Genomic DNA, 8,085 nt, shown 5'->3' with positions numbered 1-8,085 from the left:
AATGTACAGCCAGGAAGCAATTAATTAAAGGTGCCTAAATTAATAGTGATTAGTTATGGAATATGTGAATTAATGACAATATAACCATGTGGGATTACTTCGTACTTTTAACTACAATGTGAAATTGTGGGTGCCAACGTGTACAATATGTGTGTCCTCAATTATCTTTCCTTATTTTAAAAACAAAACAAAAAACAAATGATACAGAATTTCAAGGAATAGTGGGAAATTACAATAATTAATATATTGCATATCATTATCTTACAAGTAGTTGTTCCTGTTGTTACAAGATTAAAATATGGTCAGTCAAACAATGAAAGCACAAACTGTTTTTTTTTTTTTTTTATGAACTTACAGAAAGTGGTAGTATAGTTATCTATTTTGTATGTATATGTACATATGTAAGTATACCTATACACATAAACTCTTCTCCCTTTTGTCTTTTCCCCTCTCCCAGTTGTTCTTTGCTCTTGTTGCTTGATATCTTGCTTTCCTAGAAAAAAAAATCCTGATGTTTCTTATCATGTAAATAATAACAGTAACAATAAAGTAATAACTGATTATACCATAGCAAATATGCATAGTACACACCTAGTAGATACACACAGTGAACTTCTGTGCTCAGTGCTGAAGTCAAATTTGGTGCATAGTAAGAAAATAATAATGATATTGAAATCATTTCCCTTTGAAAGAAATACATGTTATGTTTCCAAGCTTCAACTCTTATTATAAAAGTCATTAAGGATTTTAAAGGACTGTTTCCTCCGTCATGATAGAGAATGTTAACATCACAGGATGCCGAGTTTCTGCCAGGGTTGCTGCCTGCATTGTCATCTATTAATCAGTTTCCAACCTAAGACCCCTCCCACCTCACCCCTCCTGTTCCACCCGCTCCTCCCTTTCTACCGCAGCCTGACTCTTGGCTTCCTAGTGTCTCACTGAAAGTTTAAGTATTTACTAATTCATGTATTTTTAAATTTTCTCACGTAGGAGAGAAAAGAGAATATATATATATATATATATATATATATATATATATATATTGTTTGTTTGTTTGTCTTTTTCCTTTTTATCGGTACTGGGGATCGAACTCACGACTGCCTGCTTGCAAGGCAGGCGCTTATGTGCCTGAGCTAAATCCCCAGCCCCGAAAAGGTGATATTTGACTTTCTGGGTCTGGCCAGTTGGACGTGACCTGGTGGTTCTTAGTTCCATCCATTTCCCGCTGAAAGCCATTTTTCTCTGGAGCTAAGTCATGGACCTTTATGCAAATGTATGTGCATATATATATATATATATATATATGCCTCACCTTCCTGTGCATTTGCTTCCATCAGCCTCTAGGGTGTTCCCACAGATTAGCCACTGTGAATCATGATGCCCTAACCCTGGCTCTGCATGCACCCCAATAGCACGCGGTCCTTAATTCTTTCCAGAATGTGCCCAAGAATGATACACTCATGGCTCAGACAAGTGTTATTTCTATGGTTAGTCTTTGCAAGGTCCCCACACTGAGTTCCATCTTGGAGCCGGCTCGGGGCGCCCATAAACAGCAAGCCCTCTACACTCCTGCCTGTGGGGACCCAGGCCCTGTGTCACAGCGTGGCCGCCGTGGTCCGCAAGTCAATCCATGGACAGCGCAGGTCCTGAGTACCGGGCCATTTCCAGGGCGTCAGTGTGGCCCAGCAGACAAATAGACGGAGAGACCGACCCGCAGGTACTGTCCCTTACTAACCAGTTCTGTAAGGATAGTCAAGTTCTCTAACTCCAAACAGTATGAAAACATACAATGAATTAGGAATTTCCAAGATTGTGTTTCTATATAGAATGGTCTAATGTATAAATGTTATTACATGATAGCAAAATTATATATTATTAGATATATGCATTTTATAACAGCTTGTTTTTTTTCTTTCATTTTAATTATTTGCAATCCTTCTGAATATTTACTGTCTTTCTTAAATCTAAGGCAGCAGCAACAACTAAAAGTTCTTTTTCTCTTTATTATAATTTTAAATTATAATATTCAGTATATGAATTAAAAACAATTATGCTTATGCAAAATTAATGTTTATCTTATATGTTTGTTTTTCTTTAAGTATAACCGATTTTGAGTAAAAGTATTTATTGGAGATCACTTATTTGTACTGAACTTAGAATTTTGTGGTACTTTCTGGTTTATAACTCAGGTGAAAAAATGCTGTGTAGGTGTTCTGTACACTACAGACAGTTTTCTTCACCGCTTACCCCTAGTGTTTCTGTGCTATGTTAGACAGAACTAATGAACCCAGATTGACACATTATTTTAAGCAAAAATTCTTACTTTCTTTGTATTTATTTAGTTTCAAGATAACATGATTTTTCTGTTTGGAGAAAAAATATTTCCTTTCCAAAAGGTCACTTACCTGCAGTAGTTGTTTCCTTTTGGTCTTTTTAGTTCTGATGGGTTCCAAGACTTCCCTTGTACCTGAAAAATTGAGGCATCCTAGTCTTGGTGTTTTCCAGAATTCCTCTCAATTGTGAATTTTATGATGATCAAAATAGTATGCCACATTTTAAGAGAGACCACAGAACAGAAAGTATGATTATTATCAGCTCATGCATGTTAGTAACATGATTTACAATCTTGATATTAACCACGATCATTTGTTTGAGGTATCTAGTACCACACTTCTTCACTGTGAGGTCACTTCTCGTTCTATGCATATGCTTCCCATATCATACACTTTGGAAGATAGTCTCAACATGCTATCCAAATTAGATGGAAATCAGTGTAGAGATTCCCCAAAAAACTAAAACTAGAGATTCCATTTGACTCAGCTATTTCTTTTCTTGGTATCCTTCCAAAAGAGTTAAAAACAGCATCATACCAAAGATACACAGCTAAATCTCAGAAATAGCTTAGATGCCCATCAGTAGATGAATGATAAAGAAAATGTGGTTTTAATATACAATGGAGTACTACTCAGCCATAGAAAAGGATAGAATGGAGACAATTTTACTTAAAAGGGTGCACCGAGACCATAGTTTTAAGTGAAATAAATGTTTAAATCTTATAATTTTTCTTTCGTGTGAAAAACTAAAAATGTAAAAAAAAAAAGAAAAAAAATGGTTGATAGAGCTTGGGAAGTAGGAAGGGAATGTCCAAATAGAAAGGGGAACCACGAGGGACAAGGGGAAAGAAGAGAAAAGGAAACAATAGAGAATACAAGGAAAAAAATTGAAACTAAGCTACTGTAAAGGAGAAGGGGAAGAAGGGTTGAAGGGAGAGGAGAGGAATGGGGAATTAAATAAGAATTCAGATAAACCATGTACAGGTGGAAATTGCATATGATGAACATGAGCATTATGTTTAATAAATGTGTACCAGTAAAATTAATTTACCAAAAAATCTGATTTAAAGGATCAAGAGCTGTGTTCTGCCTCCTTAACTGCAAAGCATCTGCATGAATTATGATTTGATATTCTGCATAATAGAATCTTATTCACTATTTGTTTATTCAATCATTTCCTTTTATCAGTATGAACTCAAAGTATTAAAGCATTGTGCAGCCATCGGCACTCCCTTACATTGGGGCTCTAATTATTCCAGCATTGTGCTTGGGCCTTCAGTTGGCTCCTGTGTGTTGAACACGCTCTTGTGGTTTTGCGTTTTGCTCACTTCCTTGTTTCCTGGCTCTCAGGGTCACTCACGTCCATCTCCATGTACCACTGTCCTTGGCCTGGAGTCACCTCCCGCTGACCCTTACTTCCCCTCACTGGTGAATGGTGCGAGAAACCGACATCTCCGTTCTGAAAAAAATTATGCTCAAAATAAATTATAGTTTTTATTACTGGAGTTATTTAGATCATTCCCTATGTGTTTTAAAGATGTAATATGAATTAATGTATATTTAGATCCTACATACCCAAAATGAAGAAAAAAATTTTCGTTATGTGGACATCGCATATCTATGATAGTTTTTTTTAATTATAGTGATGCACAAGATTATTAGCTGTAGGTAGCAATGAGGTATTTTTATAGCATATCTCATTCAATCTATGTATATATAAATGGGGCCAATATATACTTTTTTGGTGTCATTTTATACTGGAAAATTGAACTCAGAACTCTTATATTGAGATATATTCCTAACTCTTTTTAAGCTTTATTTGAAGACAGGATCTATATTTGCCAAATAGGGCTCAAATTTGGAATCCTCCTGCTACAACCTTCCAGAGTGCCAGGATAATAGGTATATACCACCACACCCAGCAGTTACAGTCTTACTTGTATCTGATAGACAGAAAAAAATATATCTTGCTTCAATATTTGAACAGAGATATGTAGTTTTAATATTTCCATGCCTAATTTTAAAAAGCTACTTACTAAAATAAATATCTCCATCGTTTAAAAATATCTGAGTCCATAGTATTTATTTGAAGTCTTCAAATTTCACAGTTTAAAAATAAGAAACTAAAATTTAGGGAGGTATCAAATGAGTTGCTTTATATCTCCTCTCTTTTACAGTAGGTTATGGGAATGGATTTTTATAACCAAAGTACCAATTCATTGTTTGGGGATAAATACTTCAGCAGAAGCTAAAGAATTATCATCAAGTTGAGATCAAGTAAAAAGCACGTTCATGTCAGTTCAGGGGTTTGGTCATGTGGAGACAGTGAAGACCCTCCTACAGGGTTAGACTGGGGAGCAGGAACCCTTTCAGAGGTGGAGGGCAGGCGTTCTCTGCCCCTCAGCCAGCAGCACAGCTGCCAGCCTGCAGTAGGAAGCTCCCTCTTGGAGGCCTGCAGCCCGTAGTCTCCCACTGGGAGCACATTGCACCAGGCCTTTTCCAGTAAGGGCCTGGTTACTTCCCTTCCTGGAACCAAGAATATTTTTATTTTCATTGTGCTTGTTTGGCCTCTGTGTACTTAAGGGCCTTTCTCACCTCATTTCAGACCACGTGGTTGCTATGGAAATGTGGATGTGCTGCAGAGGGCACCCCTCCACCTGGACCATCCTTCCATCTATGTCACCTGCCCTTTCCAGTGCCCTCAACCAGCAGGAAGCAGCCCAGCAGCCCTCACTCCCTGCTCCCCGTCCTGGAGCAGCAGGATGATGGAATGAACCCGAGGGGAATGCAAGGGCAGGAAATTCAGTGTGAGGCCTGTGTGGCAGACAGTGGCAAAATTACCATGTGCTCTCTGCACACAACTTGAGACCTCTACCCCTTCTAAAGCCATCACCTTCATCTAGTGTGTGCCCAAGAACCCCCACCATCTCTTGCTCTCCCTAAAAGAGAGATGAAGACTCTGATTGGCCTAGGTTACCCACTCAGTGAAATGGTTACTTTTAGGAATCAGCTTACACCTAAAAGCGGAAGTACACCCCAAAACTCTGTGGGCAACCTGCTCAGGACTATTTATCATGCATCCTCCTCTGCTGTAGTGGTAGCTTTGTGCTGAATGGCTGGCTAGAAACATTTCCTTGGCTTCATCTCAATACTGACTTCAGCTAGAGCCGAGGTCTCGGAGCCCCTCTCACCCCGCTTCCTCATGCTTTGACGGAGGAAGGCTGAGGGACCCGAGAAGGGCAGTAGCCACACCTACCAGAAGCAGCTGGTCTCCTCCAAACACAAGTCTCCCCTAAAGGCTCCTGAATGGAAGTCTTGGTCTTCCGGCGGGCACCATCTGGAGAAGGCAGAAACCCTAACCAGGCCCAGACTGAAGCTGCCCAGTGTCTGCAGTGGCTCTGAAAGCTGGTAAGTAGGTGAGCCCTTAACTCCCTCTCCACGTCCTGGCTTTAGAGGGAGCAGGGTTTGTTGTTCTAGGCCAGTGTCTCCACGGGGCTGCTGAGCATCATGAACAGAGAGTTCCGGAACTGGGACCAAAGAAAACTTTTTTTTTTTTTTTTTTCCTTGCAATGTGATTAGTTTGAATACTTGTTACAGTCATGGGAAACTGGGTAACACCATAAATTAAAACAAGTATAGTTATGTTCAAAAAAGTAAACACATTTTTAGTTTAGAAAAAAGAGAGACAGAACAGAAAAGTTTCAAAAGTTCATAACATATTAATCGGGGTAAGTATTTCAAACACTACAGGGAAGGTGGCCGTAAATTCTTCACCTGCTCTTTGTTGTATTTGTGGCCTTTGTAATAGAAAACACAGAGCTCAGCTGTTTTCCTGCTGCATAAACAAAGCTCTTTTTATTCTGGATTCTGCCTCAGGCATAATTGTTTGGTCACTTTAGAAAGTGATTAGGAAAATGAAGGAGCAATACTGTTTTGGGAAGACTGAAATGAGTTCAGACAACAGACAGAAATGCTTTTTAAAGTTAATTATGTTTGCTTTTTGTTTCCCCTCACTGTTCATTACCTTTGAATGGAGACACACATGGGCAGGAGTAATTGTGGCCTCTGTGCATGCAGGAGGTGGCCAGCTTGTAGGGCGTTGAAGCACGTAGAGTTTTATCTGTTTCACATTTTGTACCGCTGGAAATTTTTTTAGAAAAGTCTATTTTAATAAAGCAAGTAGACGGCACTTAAAACCCTTAAATTTGCAAAACATTTTAATCCACTTATCCTGATACTTGAAACTGTGTCAGAAAAGAAAGTCATACATTTTATCGTCGGAATCATTCATCAGAATCCACTTGGTTGTGAGCTAATTGGTCATCTGCTTGCAATCTAGAGAAAGGGTACAAGTTTTGTGTTACTGGGAAGCAAATAAAATGTTAGTCTAAGAAAAATAATAGTAAGACAGAAAGAAAGCTAGCGAACCAACAGCTTACCGACCTGTGTCCCTTGGGGTGAGAAGTTCTATTCAAGGCACAGTGTTAAACTTTGTTAACCAAAGAGACCAGGGGTGCGGATGCATTTCAATCTAGCCTTCAGGTCTGTAGATGCTATGAAGCCAGGGTGATGAAGTATAATTTTTTTCTGTTAATTTTGCAAATTGAGCCTATCTGGAAAAGGGGAAAATGGAAATGTCTACTGGCCTTCTAATCTTAGCATCTTTCGTTAATAGTTTTCTAGTTCTGTTTTTCCGTTTATATTTCACTTCCAACTAGGGTTGATAAAGTTGATCTTTTTATTATATCAATTATATTATTAATTTCTGGAATGAAAAACAACAGTCTAAACTGAAATGAAATTAATTCTTATGATGGCTAATTTTCTTCCATATAACAAAAGTAAACAAATTAATATTGATATATAATGCTAATCATATAAACATGTATATTAGTTCTACTATTAAAAAATCTCTAACATAGTTACATGAATTTGGACAGGAGAAAAAATGCATAAAGTCGAATAAATATGAGTAAGCATACTTAAAAACAAAACAAAAGTTACTTTTATAATCAATAAAATCAATGATAATTGAAAATCTAACTTTCACACATTAAGTTAAATAGGAAAAATGCGAAACCAAAAAAATTATTATCTAAGCAAATGAACATTTTTTTAAACCTTAAATATGTTTACTGGTCACTTTTATTCTGGGTCAATTTGTGAAAAAATAACACAATTACAAAGCAAGATTATTTCCAAAATAATAGTGGATATTAAAGATTGGATGTGTCTATTTTTGTGGTCATTTAAAATGTAGTAAATTAACTAAAATAAATTACATGTTTTCAAATATACCCCCAGAGAAAATTACCCATGTCTATGATAGTATCTTCTAAATGGAAAGAGGTAAGCCCACCTCAAATTAACCTTCTGTGATTATAGTTTTGGTCAGCTTACATCTTCACCTTAAAATCTACTCTGAAATAGACAGCTAGATTTACTGTGATGATCAAAGTACAAGGGACCAACAAATCACACACAGAAAGTGTAAATTAAACTAAAAAATATTATATTAAAAGATACATAGTCGTTAACCCCCTTCACTTGGTCATTCTTGCCATTTTCTCAAATACTTCTGAAAGTCTCTTTCTTGTCTCTGGGAAGTGTGAGTTTTTGAAAATAGCTAGATAGCTAGATATTATCTATATATCTATATTGATGTTGTCAATATTGCTGCTGCCATGTGCTGTCCTGTAAAAAGGCAGACTGCTAAAATTGTTATGGTGGGTATTATCCACCTTATTCACAG

The 8,085-nt window shown here is 37.3% G+C and overlaps 1 long non-coding RNA gene across 1 annotated transcript; it reads right to left on the bottom strand.

The window, feature by feature from the left end:
* Positions 1-2,135: 2,135 nt before the first annotated feature.
* On the bottom strand, positions 2,136-5,795 carry LOC134470771 (uncharacterized). The gene is made up of 3 exons (XR_010039932.1): positions 5,590-5,795; positions 3,571-3,792; positions 2,136-2,467 (listed from the first exon to the last, which is right to left on the bottom strand). It is a non-coding gene; the product is annotated as an uncharacterized LOC134470771 (long non-coding RNA).
* Positions 5,796-8,085: the final 2,290 nt, after the last annotated feature.

The sequence above is a fragment of the Cavia porcellus genome, unplaced genomic scaffold, assembly GCF_034190915.1.
Source record: "Cavia porcellus strain 051 isolate PalLab524CR breed Dunkin Hartley unplaced genomic scaffold, mCavPor4.1 scaffold_16, whole genome shotgun sequence".
Taxonomy (NCBI): Eukaryota; Metazoa; Chordata; class Mammalia; order Rodentia; family Caviidae; genus Cavia; species Cavia porcellus.
This window is presented reverse-complemented; position numbering and strand designations above follow the sequence as displayed.